Genomic DNA, 17,943 nt, shown 5'->3' on the forward strand with positions numbered 1-17,943 from the left:
ATCGATGTATCTGACTGACTGAGATATTAGAGAGACAGACAGAGACAGTTGTTACAATCTAGAGACTAGTAGCAAGCATTGGATTATTTAGCTCTACCTATCCCTTTACACGTTTACATTCGTGCAAACTTGGTGGTTATTTTGTAGGTATTCCGTGCCGCATGACCGACTTCTACCTACGGACTCGGAGTCAGTAAATACGATGAATCAGCAGAAAGTCGGATACTATACGAAATAAAGAATGACCCCGACGTGATTTGAACACGCAACCTTCTGATCTGGAGTCAGACGCGCTACCGTTGCGCCACGAAGTCCTGATTTAACCGTGTTAAAGTCCATATAACTATGGTACGGATGGACGTATACGTGGACGTTGCAAGTAATTGATTGATTGATTGATTGATTGATTGATTATTAGTCCGAAATGTACAGTACGTGCCACACAGTTGGACATTAGGGCTAAAAGGATAAGTCCCGGCGACTTGTTTCCATTGTGGTCCGACGGTTCCGACCCGTAGCCTACAACAGTAGGTACTGGTAGGCAGGTAGGGCACGCCCCACACACACACGCACACGCACACGCACGCACACACAAACACACACACACACACACACACACACACACACACACACACACACACACACACACACACACACTGACACACACACCATCATCACCACATACATTTCCACTGTCATCACCTGTCCTCAATGCTGTCAGCTGTGTCATGACCTCTCAGCTGACACCCTCATTGGATCACTGCATGAACACATAGCTGCAGGTCAGCACCACTTCCATACTGCTGATCCGTCTGCTGATAAACGTCACTAGGGATTCTTCCAGTCGTCAGAGCCAAATGAAACGCTAACACCAGCAAGTACATATGATCTTCAGATGAAATGAGAGCAGCGTGAGACCTGCACTTGTGAACTATTTCTGGTTCCCAGATACAATCTTGGCAATGGACTTCTGGTTGGGACTTGGGACCAATAGACCAGCTTCAGGTGTGCCCACATTATTTTGACTTGAGAGCTACTTTCAAAATGACCAGCACCAAATCACCCACCAAATAATTATTATCCCATTGTTACATTTATTTATTGTATAACTTTGTAATGCTACTGACATTTGTGCGCAACACTCCTAAGCTGACAGGCCCTTTTTTATATCAATCAATCAATCAATCAATCAATCAATCAATCAATCAATCAATCAATCAATCAATCAATCAATCAATCAATTCACCTTAATTTAAAAGGCAGATGCCAAAAATATTTTGTCATGTCATGTGGTCTATCTGCACACTCTTTGTGATCTACTGGTAGTTTTGGGCACCCCTTTGGATTTAAAAACAACAGAGATTTGAGTCAAAGACCTCCAGGAACACGCCCAGGGGCCCGGCCCGGTTCCGGCGAGCCACCCCACATTAGAAACGGCCGAGAAATGACAGAGTTACCGTGTGGGGGTCTCCACAACATCCAGACCCCCAGGAATGCGCTTCCGGTGAGGCTTCCCACGTCCGAAACGTTACTGTGTTGCACAGGACACGTACATACACATACACGACACGTACACATACGGAAACACATAGCTGCGTAATGGAGCGGCACTGCTCAAAAATAGAGTGTGCTGATGATGATGCACATTTGGGTCTAATTTAGTTTCCCAATTTCCAACATTTGAGGAACACGTCTATTATTATGGTCTCTATTGTCTCCACATAAGCTCTGTGATGTGCTGTTGCTGCCTGTAGCTGCTAATCATTCTAATGTTGGCAAACATTTAAAGATAATTTCCTGATCACGATGAGGCCAAAGCAAAACACATAAACATAGCTCCCACGTTTGCGACAAACTAAATATTTATCAATATTTTTGAACATTTCTGAAAATGCCAATAATGACATGCCTGAATTATAGACGCCTGGTTGAAAGTAGTTAAACACACAGGTTGGTGGTAGAAAGCAGGGATCAGAACAGTATACTGTACACTAAGATTAGAGGTGAGTTTATATCATAGGACAGAGCTGTACTTAAAACAATTCATACTATTCAGATTATCAGAACATCATAAGGCCATGCAGGGGAGAACAACATAATATCAAGAGTCAAGGCACTAGGGCCTTACTGTACCTAACGGTGAATACAATAAATGATTCCACAGTTCCTTAATCCTGATCAAGATTCTTTAGGGATAGACTCTATTGTTTCATCCTTTATTTGGGAATTAAGGTAAAACTCCAAAAATCTGACTGTCTTTACTGCAGAGAATGAGGGCTGAAGGTGGATTAATTGGGCCTTCCAAATTTCATGTATTATTACTGGGCTGCTAACATTCACAAAATAATTATCTGGTTGAGTGACCCTGAGAGCTTCTGGTGTAGACTTGAGGCTAGCTCCTGCACTTCGTCCTCACTTGAAGTGTTGGTGTGCAGTCCTATCCCTCTTGTGTCGTCAAAATACAGCACTAACCCGATTGTTGTCTCAACACTTAAGGTCTGGGGTCAGATTAGAAAGGAGTTTGGTTGGTCACTGCTCACCATGTCAGCACCCATCTGCAATAACCATCTTTTCTTACCTGCTAAAATGGATTCTGGGGGAGAGAAGGTTTAATTTATTGGACTAATTTATAGACTTGTATATAGAGGGCCAATTTGCAGAATTTGGTGATTTGTGTGAAACCTAACCTACCACAATCTGACCGGTTCAGATATTTTCAGGTTCGACACTTTTTGAAGACTCATTCTCAAATATTCCAGCAGTTACCTACTCGGTCGGGTGTTGAGGTCTTTTCTTTATGCCTGCAGCAAGTTTATGTAGCTAGAGGTGTTGTTTCATGACTATGAGACTATCCCTCACAGAGACCTGGGTTTGGAAAAGATTAGAACCGGTTGGGAGGCCGAATTGGGTATCACATTTTCGGATCAGTGGTGGGAGCAGGCAACAGAGAGGGTTAATTCCTCCTCCTCCTGTGCTAGGCTTAGCCTCATTCAGTTCAAAGTTCTCCACAGAACTCACTACAGTGAAGCCAGATTATCTAAAATATATTCGGATGTGGCGAACAGCTGTGATAGATTACAATCACCAGGAAACCTGTCCCACATATGTTCTGGTCTTGCCTGAAATTGTTACCATTTTGGAAGTCCTTCTTTGATATTATAGGTGTTGGAGACAACCATTCTGCCATGTCCCCAAATCGCAATTTTTGTAGTCCCTGAGGAGGATGTAGTGCTAACCAAAAAACAACTTCGTGTTATTGCGTTCGCCTCGCTAATTGCTCGCAGGAGGATACTTTTACAATGGAAAGCAGAGTCCCCTCCCTCAGGTAAATCATGGTTGATAGACATTTCCTTTCTGAAACTGCTAAAAATCTAAATTCACAATTCGAGGATCCTCCGATAAATTACTATTGGCAACCGTTAATAACATATGTGAGGATTACAATCATTGTCGCCTGACTGAAGACGCGTGGTGCATGTGTGCTTTGGTGGTAGCCTACAGATTTCTATTTGGTGCAGGATGTATAGCCTAATGTAAAGCAATAACAGGAAGTCATTGCACATGTGAGGGTCTTAAATGAGCTAACTAAGGTCTTATATTCTTTATTATGCCCTTTTCCCTTCTCTTTTGTTTTCCTTTTAACTCTTCTTTTGAATATAATTCTGCGTGTTTTGTTTCTTTAAATTATATTTCCAACTCATTGTTTTTATACATGACGTATACTGTTGTTTGTCTGGCCTTGTGGGCAACTGGGCAAGAGGGCAGTGGGGAGGGTTGGAAAAATAATTGTGGGAGAAAACATAAAAACAAGGGGTTTGTATCATCACTGCATATAATGTCTTTGTTTTCCCTTTTAGTTTAAATTAGTTAAAATAAATAAATAAAAAGGTGTTGTGCTCTTCCTGTAGCTACATGGAAGGGGGATTATATCCACTGCTGCAAGGAATTCACATTATACTGTCATACTGTTATACTGTACTATATGTCACATCCTCCTCCGCTAACATTATACTGTCACATCCTCCTCCGCTAACATTATACTGTCACATCCTCCTCCGCTAACATTATACTGTCACATCCTCCTCCACTAACATTATACTGTCACATCCTCCTCCGCTAACATTATACTGTCACATCCTCCTCCGCTAACATTATACTGTCACATCCTCCTCCGCTAACATTATACTGTCACATCCTCCTCCGCTAATATTATACTGTCACATCCTCCTCCTCTAACATTATACTGTCACATCCTCCTCCGCTAATATTATACTGTCACATCCTCCTCCTCTAACATTATACTGTCACATCCTCCTCCGCTAACATTATACTGTCACATCCTCCTCCGCTAACATTATACTGTCACATCCTCCTCCGCTAATATTATACTGTCACATCCTCCTCCGCTAACATTATACTGTCACATCCTCCTCCGCTAACATTATACTGTCACATCCTCCTCCACTAACATTATACTGTCACATCCTCCTCCGCTAACATTATACTGTCACATCCTCCTCCTCTAACATTATACTGTCACATCCTCCTCCGCTAACATTATACTGTCACATCCTCCTCCTCTAACATTATACTGTCACATCCTCCTCCGCTAACATTATACTGTCACATCCTCCTCCACTAACATTATACTGTCACATCCTCCTCCTCTAACATTATACTGTCACATCCTCCTCCGCTAACATTATACTGTCACATCCTCCTCCTCTAACATTATACTGTCACATCCTCCTCCTCTAACATTATACTGTCACATCCTCCTCCGCTAATATTATACTGTCACATCCTCCTCCTCTAACATTATACTGTCACATCCTCCTCCGCTAACATTATACTGTCACATCCTCCTCCTCTAACATTATACTGTCACATCCTCCTCCGCTAATATTATACTGTCACATCCTCCTCCCCTAACATTATACTGTCACATCCTCCTCCACTAACATTATACTGTCACATCCTCCTCCTCTAACATTATACTGTCACATCCTCCTCCGCTAACATTATACTGTCACATCCTCCTCCTCTAACATTATACTGTCACATCCTCCTCCGCTAATATTATACTGTCACATCCTCCTCCTCTAACATTTTCCATGGGAGTGTCCGTCTTATTCTTGTCCCACAGAATTACTACCACATTACTTCCTCACACATGCTCTCTGTCTGTCTGTCTGTCTGTCACACACACACACACACACACACACACACACACACACACACACACACACACACACACACACACACACACACACACACACACACACACCTGTACTCATGCACAGAAAATCACAGGGTCACAAAATGGACCCTCATGGCTCATATTAACACAAGGCATATTTTTCTTGTACACATCAGTAATCATCATTACTGAGTTACCACACACAGTACCTGCGCTAAGAATAGGCCAAATGTCAGAGCCAGAACAAAGTCCTTCCTGCCCCAGTACTGAATTACTTCCTCCACACTTGTTCAGCATTCCAGTAACAATACTGTGATAACTGTAGGAGGCAATGAGTGACAATGAGTGACAAATGATGCATGAAATGTGCCCCCAGGGTTGAAATGCTGATTGGAACCAATGGACTTGACGTAGATGTGACAGTAGGAAGGGTAGACACAGACACAGTAACACGGTAAGAAAACAATCTGGACATTGATCCCTGACCATGGACAAAAATTATCCTGGATCACAACAACCACCAGTAGAGCCACTCAGTGGGAATTGTAGACCCCATGACAACATGTCACAGTGGCCACAGAGAGGATTGTGTGCACATCTTTTGCCTGCATTTAGGCCAGGTGCTGGACTTCCACAGTAGACTTACTTTATTAAATTGGCCCCAAAAAATGCAGCGTTTTGACCCTTTATGTCTTCTTCATGCAAATGTGCAATGTACATTTGCACATTTGCATTTTCGGTGTGTGTATTAAGTGCTATAATCTATATGGGTCTTTGAGGTTCTGTAAAGGCCCTTGGAATCTTCATGACTTCTCCTTACTCAATGCCAGCTACACGTTCCATCCTCTGCAAACACACACAGCCAACACATACTGTACAGTACACTACATGAAGCTCAACATTCACAAGCAGCCACACAACGTAATCAGATCACGTAACATGGCAGAGAGAGTTATGCAATATCAAATCCCTTGCATAACATAAACGATGTTCGTGTTCTTTTCACTACCATGTTTCCTTTTGACTTGAAAATAATATTAGGCAATTCTCACCAGGTCATTTGACAAAACCCCATCTGGGAATATACATTACTATCTATATTACTATCACTATCTATCTATTACTATCTATCCCTTGGACCATACAGTTATACAAGCATACAAGCACACACACACACACACACACACACACACACACACACACACACACACACACACACACACACACACACACACAGTATAGAATACAGCAAACATACACAAAATACTGTTCTGTTCTGCGTGTGATCAGGTGGTTCAATCCACTGCGACACAATAAAGGGAAGGGGAAATAACTGGCCATGGAGCAGAAGACAGCTGATCTGGTCTCGTGGTAATTTTCTGCATGTGTTGTCTCTGTCAGGTGACAGTGAGGAAGCAAACCATGCAGAGCTCTCATGACGCAGCAGCACTTAAAGACGCAGCATTCTAGTTGCTGGTGAGTGCAATGAGTGCATCAGCTGCATGCAGCTTCTGTCAAAGGACCCAAGAGTAAAGAGTAAAGACGGAAAGACCCAAGTCACTGTGTACACAGAAAGAATGTCAAGGCTTAGCTTTACGGCCTGGTCTCCATTTCCTCTCTGTGTGTGTAGTGGCATGTAGAGCCTGACTATATTGGTTTGGCCAATATACAGTATCCCATTTGACATTTTTTGAATCAGGGTTAAATGGTTAAAAAATATGCAGTCTTTCAAATGTATTTCAGGATTTTTCACTTTTCGATTACATTTTATTTATCAATCGGTAAGCTATAGTCTAGGAGTCTCCAGTATTGATATCAGACCCCAATTTTCTTCATGGAACGTATAGACTAACAAGTTAATCGTGACCTGTTGCTGTCTCCATGCAGGGGGCCTCTCACAGACTGGCATTTTTCACACAGATTCACACATACAGTATTGGAAAACTGTTACATGATCATGAAATCATGAATGAGACTGTTTTTTCCTTTAACTCCAACAAGTCAAGTGTCTTTGTCCTTTAGTTTTTACTTTGGTCTGTACGTTTCTTTTGACTCTCTTGGATATCAATTGCTTTCACACCAGAACCTGAATTTGACATTGACTATAAAGTCAGGACAGGACCTAGTGTTACTTAAATCATATTCAAGTTGCTATTTTTCGCATCACCCACTTTCACTGGTTGAGAAACATTTCTCTAAAGTCTTCCTTATCCTATTTTGGTTAATGAATAAAAAAAGAAATACAGCTTTCACTGGCTTGAAATACTAGCTGCCCTACTCCTTATCACAAATGAAGTTAGTCTTGGAAAAAAATGAGATAGTGGCATTCTGGTATTGGTGGTGTTTAACACGGTCATTGCAACATCGAAGTTATATATGTATAAATCTGTGTGAATCTCACTGATGACTGATCCCCCAAGACCATTAACATTTTCAACCCTTAACCATTCTCTGTTTTACTTTGGTCCAATTTACTCAGTGCGACATAATTGCCATTGTCCCATGTTCCCAAAGCATGTTTTCAAAGGTATCTGGAGCACTGTGGAATTGATTTATCTCACAGTTCCATTAAGAGATGCTCTAGGGGGTCATAACTCATAAACAGTGGTTCTCAAATGTTTTCATGTCAAGGACGCCAAAATTGATATGAATTTGATCACCAGGCCCAAATTTGAAAATGTAGACGATTTATAGGTGTTCTTTCTTTCTTTCTTTCTTTCTTTCAACAAATGTTGCTGGGGACCCCCAGGAACCCCATCAAGGACCCCAACATTGAATGATATAGACTATAGTAGGCTATAGACTAAAATAAAGCAGAGGTGGAAATTTAAATTTAAATCCAGATATCTCCTATCTGGAAATCCAAGTGACATGTCTCGTCTGATAATGAATGGAGGAGGTGGTGACTGTACTAATGTAAAAACGTGCAAACGTCAGAGTCATGCGTTCTTTCTCTGACATCGCCTCCCATTGGCCGGCCGCAGTTCCCTACGTCACTGCGCTGCCAGCTGATCGGAGTGGGAAGCCGGTTGTGTGTGTGTGTGTGTGTGTGTGTGTGTGTGTGTGTGTGTGTGTGTGTGTGTGTGTGTGTGTGTGTGTGTGTGTGTGTGTGTGTACGCGCACGCGTGGACGTGTGTGTGTGTGTGTGAGAGAGAGAGAGAGAGAGAGAGAGAGAGAGAGAGAGCGCACTCGACGAGAGTTCTGAAAAGGGAGACTGAAGTCCTAGCAGGCGACCGCGCAGAAAAGTAAGACTCGCTGTAAAATACACAATGTATCAGTTATAGTTGATGGGTGTGTTACTATTTGTTGTATAATATAGATATATGTGTGTGTGTGTGTGTGTGTGTGTGTGTGTGTGTGTGTGTGTGTGTGTGTGTGTGTGTGTGTGTGTGTGTGTATGCGTATGCGCTGTTTGTGTATGAATAGTCAACGGCGTACAGTAGCATGAAGGTTGACGACTCCGACAGGAGTGGGCGAGGCAGCCAGAACTCCGCTGGACTGTTCGGATCGACTGACTGACCCAGCGGACTGGTGGTCAAGGTGGGGCTGTCCACTTCTAACGTTCTATTACAGTCTATTACTGTCTTATGTCTATATTTTAGCGCTGATGGTTTTCTTATCGCAGTGCTATCTGACTATTCGGCCTATGCCTTTTTCATGACCCACTTTTACTGGAAACGGCAAGTGCGAAACGTTACCATAGGGCGGTTCAACCGGTTCAAGTCAATCCGCATATCAAGGCTATAACTTAAATCGGAACCTTTTCAGGGCTAGGACATTGTGATACATTTGCGCGAAGACCCATGTAGGGTCTAGGCTTTTGCGTGTAGGCCTGACGGGGTTGTCACCACCAGTCCACCACCATAGGAAGTCCCAGTCGTATCCCACCCATACGATAGGCTACTCCCTCGTCTCTGCAAATCCTCCAAGAAATATTTTTGATTCAATTAAAATAATGTAGTAGCCTACCGGTATGTAGGCCTACAGTATTCAGTGGGTACAAAGGTTAATGCAATCTGGTGACGACTGCCTTGTAGGCCATTAAACATGCTCAATAAAGTCTATTGGCATTAAAATGCTATTTATTTCAGTCTATCAATAGGGCAGCTGATGAGTTGCGCAACCTACTGTATGTAGGCTATTCTTGACATTTATGATAGAATACGCTTGGAAAAATGAGGTGGAAAGTTACTGAATAGCTAGCATACGTTTGACATTAAAGGGCTTACATAATCTGACATTTCTGTGTTACATGACTGGTGTAAAACTACCATTAGACAGGTTTTGTCTGGACTGTCTCTGAATAGTATAGTTACACAACATAATAATGAGAAGTCACTTACATTTTAGACTGTATAGTCTCCAATAGCTTACACAAGGACATCATTTGTTACTTTACATCAATATATGTAGGCCTACAAGGCCCTCTCAAGACCAACATACAAAACCTATCATTTGTCAAAGCCAATTGTTAAGCCATTTAAAATTCTAATTATACATGTTTAGTTTATGTAGAATAAATAATCGTAAACATAAAGGTTAAACAGCCCCCTAAAGTGGATATAAATACATGCCTACTGCTTCAGAAATCAAATATGATCCTTGAAATGTGGATTTGCTTTGTCCATGACTCATCACACAGTATAATCCCATTTAACACTTTCACCCTAGTGTATTTTGGAAAATGTTCAAACATTTCTGAATATTTGAAGTATAAAATAGGGCTTAAGTGGTTAATTAAATTAAATGATGTATTATTATTTCATTATTAATACATTTATTTATTAATTACAAAACATGAGGATGTTACTTTGGCCAAAAGGAGCATATAACCTGGTGGTTTCTAGAGAGAACTAGGCCAGACCTTCAGGTTGTATCTGACAGCGACACACATATTCTTAAAATTAAAGTTCAGGATCTCTTTCTTGATACCAAATACATTATGCATGTTACTGTATTAGTCCCCTTCCCTATCTATTCTATCTATTTTATGGGGTTACCTCCAAACACGACCCCTCTCAATGCACACACTTACTATCTTCTAGCAAGGATATGAAGCATCAGTTGCATCTAAGTTATAATGCATAAGCTTCGTGTGGGGGGATGGTAGAAACGGGTGGGGTGGGGGGGGCTTACTGTAGTGTAAGCTTATACTGCCGATTTACCTCGATGGATCGTGTCTTACATAATTGTACATCTGGCGTACAGTCAGCCATCAAGAATGCGCCATAGGCTATGTCATGAGCGCCTTTTGTGCCATGCACTGCAACCAGAATGCGATGTAGGCTGCCCAGTCCACGGAGGACTTGTGACACTGACACAGTGTGTGTGTGTGTGTGTGTGTGTGTGTGTGTGTGTGTGTGTGTGTAACTTTTTTGTGACTGGCCCTTGCCGCCCTCATCCTACATTTAGTCTATGCTGTCCCCGCATCCACCAAACATTTGGCAAAGTCCTGCAATTGTATTGCCCATATTTGCAGAAGTGCAGCCATCTTGCTCAACTGGGTTACACCCTTCATTCCTATCGCATGTCTTGTCGAGGGAAGACGGGGCTGTGTCAACCCCTGTTCATAGCGGAGTCCTTAAAAGTGTGTGTTGAACTCAAAATGGCACCCGCTGACTCATGGACAGGCCTTCTTCATGTGCCGTGCATTGTTGTTAACTTGTATGTCATAAATCGTTCTCTCTTCTCTTATTGGTGTTCAAGGTGTTGGGGCTTAAGTAGTACGATAGCCGAGTCCCGACTAACAGCAAATGAGAAGGAGAAGCCTAAAACGTGAGTTATACTTAGTTGCATGCGGGTGTCACACACCGGATATATCAGATCTACAAGCTCACAACGTGTAGTATAAGTCAGGCATAGCAGACACTCTCTGTACTGTATATTGCCAGAGCCACCGCCCTCAGCCCGTCTGTGCCGTTGTTTAAAATGATCATTCTACGTTGTAGTCTACAATCTGAGGTCAGTGGATGCATTCCATTCGGACCACACCCAAGGCAGAGGAATGAACTGTACCTGAATATATATGTGCAAGAGATGCACACTGCCTAGTAGTAAACTTATGCCCTTGTCCATTCTTCTGTATGATGTAGTGTTTAAAATATATTTTATTCTGAGCTGTTGTTGGTGACACTCTTTTTGACTTTCTACTTGTGTTTCTGTTTCTTTTCTCCCTCCCTTTCTTTGCATCTCAACCACTTTTGATGTTGCTGATGCATGAATCGAAGCTCATTTTAGTACCACCACCCTTGTTGTTAGACCCTGTCAGTAAGCAGAGCTCTTAAATGCCTACAATGTTTAAAATACACCCACCCTTGAGTTTAATACGGTAAATATATATATTCACTTTCATCCCTCGCATCTACGTGTCTTCATTTGTCTCCGTTCTCTCTGACATGCACACCCAGCCAGCCCACACCTTGCTGTAGTGCGTCTTTCCCTTTACTCCATGCTGCAGCAGAGAATGCACTGGGCCATGCTAAACTGCACACAACGTCCGTCCCAGTTTAATGTGTGTGTGTGTGTGTGTGTGTGTGTGTGTGTGTGTGTGTGTGTGTGTGTGTGTGTGTGTGTGTGTGTGTGTGTTGGATATAATTTATCTTATATTGTTGAACCATGAATCAAGGCCTGTCTCAAGGTCTCCTTCGTTGGCTGTCCTGTGGCCTCACATTGTCGGATTCCCTTATTTGGACGAGGGAGAGAGGGAGAGAGAGACAGAGGGAGAAGGAGAGAGAGTGAAGGTGAGAATGACAGGAGAGGGGGAAAATGAAGGACTGAAATGGGGAAAAGGAACAAGGCTAAGGAATGAGTGTCCACAAGGTGGAAGACACATAGAGAGATAGAGTTAACACACACACACACACACACACACACACACACACACACACACACACACACACACACACACACACACACACACTTTTCATCTCCCAAATTGCACAGCCCAATGGAGGCAGAAGTTTAAGTTGAGATGGACAGAGTGGATAGAGAGATGGAAAAGAAGGAGTGAGAGACACAGGCTGCTAGAGCTCGCGGTGGCCGGATGGAATTTCTCACATACGCTGCTGGAATGTCAGGAATGCAGGACAGTCTGATCAGAGAGAGAGGGAGAGAGGGAGAGAGAGAGAGAGAGAGAGAGAGAGAGAGAGAGAGAGAGAGAGAGAGAGAGAGAGAGACAGACAGACAGACAGACAGACAGACAGACAGACAGACAGACAGACAGACAGACAGACAGACAGACAGACAGACAGACAAAAGTCTGTGACAAAAGAGTAGAGATAATGGAATAGATAGAGAGGGTATAGAGTTAGACACAGACAGATTCGAAAAGACAGAAGAGAAGACGTGTGTGAGATACAGAAAGATGTGAAAGAAGTGAAGACATGTGCAGGAAAAGAGAGAGAAAGAGAGGATAGACACGTGAGAAAAGACAAGAGAAGAGAAATGAGAGAGAGAGAGAGAGAGCGAAGAGAGAGAGAAAGAAAGAATGTGAAGGAGTCATGGACTCAACACTGCTGGTCATTGTTAAGATAACGATACAGAGTCAGTGTTTATGGAGGGAGCGGCCGGCTTTGGAACAAATAACTAATTCACTTTCAGCTGGAGGTCACACCAGACACAGCTAATAGTTCTAGCCTCGCTGGCCCACACGTCGTCCCTGAGCGAATGAATCTAGAGAGGTATGAAGGTAGTGCCTGGAGCGAATGCTTGTGCGGGCCTGCCAGCGCATAGTGTGCGCCTGGGTGTGGCTGCATGCAGGCGCCCCGGGGCGACATCAGCTGGTTCTCCATGAGATAGCTCTTCCTGACACACACATGATGGCATTCTCTTGCTTGCAGCTCCACCCGGAGGTCATTCGACGTCACCGCCCTAACCTCTTTGCCACGCAGCCACTGCATGTCACGCTAAGGAGAGAGATATGACGTTTGTATGACTGCTGTTTTTACCTGCATTTTATTGCTTATTAGAGAGAGGAGATTCAGATTACAGAACGTAGGACTGGGCAATATGTATTTTCTTTAATTATGTAATGTTGATGGCATGGCATATGAGACTATAGATATCGTCTGCGATTTGGGCTACTGTAATATCATGATATGGCATAAGTGATTCTTCCGGTTCTAATAACAAAATTGTAGCTTGTAGATCGGAATGTTTTGCTGATTAAAGTTCTTTTAAAAATGGCAAAAAAATTGCTGATCTACATTCTACAAGCTCACAACATGTTGCATCTGCTATATTTGCTAGTTTAGAAAAGTTTAGAAAAGTAAAAAACAAAACAAAAAATCTGTAGCTGGAAGCAGCTTGACGCTCAAGTACATCCCCCAGTCATGATGCTAGAATGTCGCAGGGACTTTCCCAAATCCGACCCTTGGTGCTAAGTAGAGAGACATTGGGTATCATTTGTAATGTCTTTGGTATCTCAGGCAGAAATGCTAACCACAAGGCCAGTAGGCCACAGAGATGGATGGATATCAAGGTATTTGGTCAAAATGTTTGTGATATTTGATTTTGTTCATATTACTCAGAAAGTAAATTACGTTTTTCCTGGCTCAAAGTGGGCCTTTGGGCAGTGGAATGGAATGCAACGCCACTTGAAGGCGCAGGTGATTGGCTCCATTGGATAAGAGAAGACCTTTATTGATCCTGTAAAAGGGAAATTCAGTCGGCAGTATTAAGATACAGATCTTAATCTTAATACTGAATACTAACACCTCTCAATGAATAACACTAGGGACCAGAGGAACCCTCTAGCGATAGTCCACAACCATCTCCTTGGTATATGGTCTTGTCAACTAAAACCTTCTTGGGGGTACCAATGCCAAACATTCCTCTAAGCAGGAAATGCCCTGCCTAATTGCTGATATATTGCATTCGCAATTCAAGATTTTGCCTCTTGGTCGCAATAACTGGTTCAGCCACTGCGGACAAATTGTTTCATGTGTCGAGACAAGTTTGTGTGTAGACAAGTAGAAGTAATCATTTTAGTTTTAAGGTGCAGTAAGTGATTTTCCTTTGGTTCCTTTAGTGTTAAATGGTGTTTGTTCAGACAGGTCTTCCAGCTCTTGACTATACAGAAAATGTATTTTCAGGTCGGGATACCAATTTTATTCAATGATGACACAAAGAGGGTGCCCGCTGGCCTAGTGGTCCAGGTGCATGCCACATATAGGCTCTGGCCTGACAGCGCGGTGTATGTTTGAGTCCCGTTCATGACGACCTTTGCTGTGTGTCTCTCTCTCCCCTTCTCTCTCTCCCTCTTTCCTGTCTATCTTCACTGGTAACTATCAATAAAGGCAAAGATCTCTTCTGATTTGCAACCCATTAGAGAGCTAGTTATTGAACAATTGCTGTATAGCAATGATTATCTGAATATCAAGCTTTTAACCTTTTCACAAAAATGTGTTGTTTTAAACCATACAATATGACTGACACCATCATAAAACGAAAATGGCCGATAGTTTTCAAATAATTGTAGTGGTGTAAAAATATTTGCCTCTGAGATGTAGTGGAGTAGTACAAGTATTGAAAAATGGAAATACTCCAGTAAAGTAAAAGTACCTCAAAATTGTACTTAAATACAGCACCTGAGTTAATGTACTTACTTTCTACTATTGCAGTCCAGCATGTGGAAAAAGTGAAAGAGAATCTTGATGCTCACTGAGGCTGTAACTCTGGATAGAGGAGAAAGTCAGGGACTTTCAAAGATAGGTACCACTACCACTGTTCATGGGGGGGGGGGCTGCTGTGCCATGACCTCTCTGGCACTCTGTAGTGCAGATGACAGGACACAGGGATACTCATGATTATATCCGTGTGGTGTGTATATGGCATTGGAATGTCATACACAAAGTCAGCCACATGAGTGTGCTGCAATGTCCAAGTCTACTGTTGGCATTAATGCCTGATTTACACTTGGTTGCACATTGTTTCGTGCATCCCAAAATAGTAGTGTCGTGAGTTGGAAATCCGCTATGTTTGGTGCACAACACTAGCACGCAACTAAGTATAAATTATGGTGTAAGAATAGTGTGTGTTCTTGGAAGGAAAAGGAGACGCACAGTAGTGGCTACAGTTGTCCTGGGAGAGGTCAGTTCCTCTCTTAGTTAGTATTGCCGTCTCATTCTATTTTGTTTAATCACTGCTGTGACATTGAGACAGAGTAGTTTTAAAAACAAAATGGTCCACCAAAGTTCATTGAGTGGATTATGTTCCACCCTCTATCTATGTCAATTAATCACTTTCATCGTTGTCGACCAAGAATAAATTAGTTGCACAACCCACATGTCGAGATACAGTATAGGACATGTTCACCCCATCTGTCTAAAATCTCACGGCAATTAGCCTGCCCCTCCGGTTATGGCTCACCTGTTGTATGTATGTACCCCTTAACTTGTCAGACTACTTAATGCAGTACACATTATCAATAGTACTGGTTTTGTTTTATAGTAGTTGTTGTAAATGATAAATATAGTAACATTATCCAAAGCGCTTTACAATGTGCTTATTAGCTTAACATTCACACACATTCACTCACTGATGGTAGAGGCAACCTTGCAAGGTGCCACCAACCTGCTCATTGGGAGAGGTTAGGTAGGGGCTCGCTTTCTCAAAGACACATTGCCGCTAAGCTAGGAAGAGCCGGGGATCAAACCAGGAACCGTCCGATTCCCAAGCGGCCAATCTATTTCCTGAGCCACTGCCTGTAACAATGTAATGCACTGTAATGCATATTATAACACACTGTGCTGTGATATGCAGGAGAGCAGAGAAACACACTTGGTGAGAATAGCCCTTCACTCCAGCATTATCCCCCCCGCCCCCGCCCAGAGTAATCAAATGCACGATGCAGCTCGTGGCCACTCCAATGCATTTCACCTATTTATTCACAGCTGATCTCACACACGCTGTCTCAATTCTAATCTATAGTACTTCTCATATCCACACTACCAGAGGGGAAATGTTCCGTCGCCTCTTTCTTTAAGCCTGATTTGCTTTGTCATATGAATATGTTGTGCACTGAAAACACCCCATCTAAGAGCTTGATGCACCATAGGCTTAGAACGGCTATTTTCAGCATGCGACAGTGTCATACAACATATACAGTAAATTAAGGCTAACCTAACAACCTTTTTTGACTCACTCTCTTCTCATCTCCTTTTCAGTTTTCTCCAGACTTCTACCAGAGGACATCCGAGCGACGCTGCCCATTCTTTCCAAATCTTCTCAGATGGTGTTGAGGGTTTGACTTGCCCGGTCAGACCGCCCCGGCCCTGTCCGTCCAAACGGCTGACACATGGTAGTTCTTCACTGGCGAGCTTTATGTTACCGTACGCACGCTAAAGCTGCCAGCAGAAGAACTGCTATGGCCAGCCCTGGCTGTCAGAGATGAGAAGTAGCTGGTAGGAGAGGTGATGAAGAGAATGTTCACTGAAGGGAAGGTTTGGACTGTGCTTGAAATTATTACCCACATGAACCCGAGTGTCCTTATTCTGAAGCGAACCTTCAGTGATAATAGTCGATCTACTAACAATGAGTCGCGTTGTGAGCTTGAAGATTGGATATTTTCAGCAAAGATATTTGGTGTTAGAAAAAAGGAGCAGACCTAGTATAGAGCCCTGGGGGACCTCGGTTAACTTTTAGTACATAGGGTACCAAAGTCTGACATCAAAACCACGTCAACAGGACCACCATTACCCAAGAGGAAATCACTGTTATTCAATGAGTACTCAAAAGAGTAATCGGTTATGCAATTGTAAATATTCATAAGGTCATGATAGTTTCATCCCTAATAATATGTTGAATCTTAGCACACTGACTACACTCTTATCTGTCTCACTATCAGTGACTAAAGGGAAACAATCTAATAAAATAAATAATTTTTATGTGATATATATGCAGTTATTTGGCTTGGGTTGGGTTGTAAAAAGATTACCAATACAACGACTAAAATGTATTTGATATATTTTATGTAAAATGCACTCCTCTACTTTGACTTTTGTTAATGCAGCAATGCTTTAAATACAATCTTCAAACATAAAATGTAACAATTCTCAAACATGAAATAAAATGTAACAATTCTCATCCTTATTTTCCATTGTGTGCATTCATCATATCACCCTTCCTTGCACATCTCACAGATCTTGGCTGAGTTAAGAGAAAATCTAGAGGGTTTGTGCAAAACCCATATTGGTAATGCAATTGGTCTCTTTAGCACTGAACACGTACTGTACAGAGAAACATGAGTTGAGATCCAGGTATATAAACTGAGAACATGCATGTTGTTGGGCTTATCAAGTGTTGATCACTTCACAGTTGGTACATCTGTCTACCCATGACCCAGACGACACCTGAGATGAGACAGCAGACAGTAAATTAACTTGAGATCATGCAGATAAATAGAATTAAATACCATTCAGAATTATTACATGGACTACAGTGACATTTCCTCAACACCACCAATAGATGGCACAATACGCTAGGGTACAAAAGTAAAACGCTTGCTGACAGTCATGCATTGTGTTCCTACTCTGCTGCCTGCCTACCTATAGTAGGTAGTACCTACACAGTTATTTGAGTAATAAACAGTCACACTCACAAACACACAAAGCATTTACTGGCTAATGCCATATTTGACTATAGGCAGGAGCCTATTATCAGTCAGATTAGGATATTACCAGTAAGACACCTGAGGGCGAGGTCGAGTGCTATAGAGCACTGGCCATATATAGAGCGTGTCTTGA

General features: G+C 42.4%; 1 long non-coding RNA gene across 1 annotated transcript; it reads left to right on the plus strand.

The window, feature by feature from the left end:
* Positions 1-8,357: 8,357 nt before the first annotated feature.
* On the plus strand, positions 8,358-17,284 carry LOC308326868. The gene is made up of 3 exons (XR_013965138.1): positions 8,358-8,445; positions 8,627-8,740; positions 16,366-17,284. It is a non-coding gene; the product is annotated as an uncharacterized lncRNA (long non-coding RNA).
* Positions 17,285-17,943: the final 659 nt, after the last annotated feature.

The sequence above is a fragment of the Protomyctophum bolini genome (assembly GCF_963924005.1).
Source record: "Protomyctophum bolini genome assembly, chromosome: 13".
NCBI lineage: Eukaryota > Metazoa > Chordata > Actinopteri > Myctophiformes > Myctophidae > Protomyctophum > Protomyctophum bolini.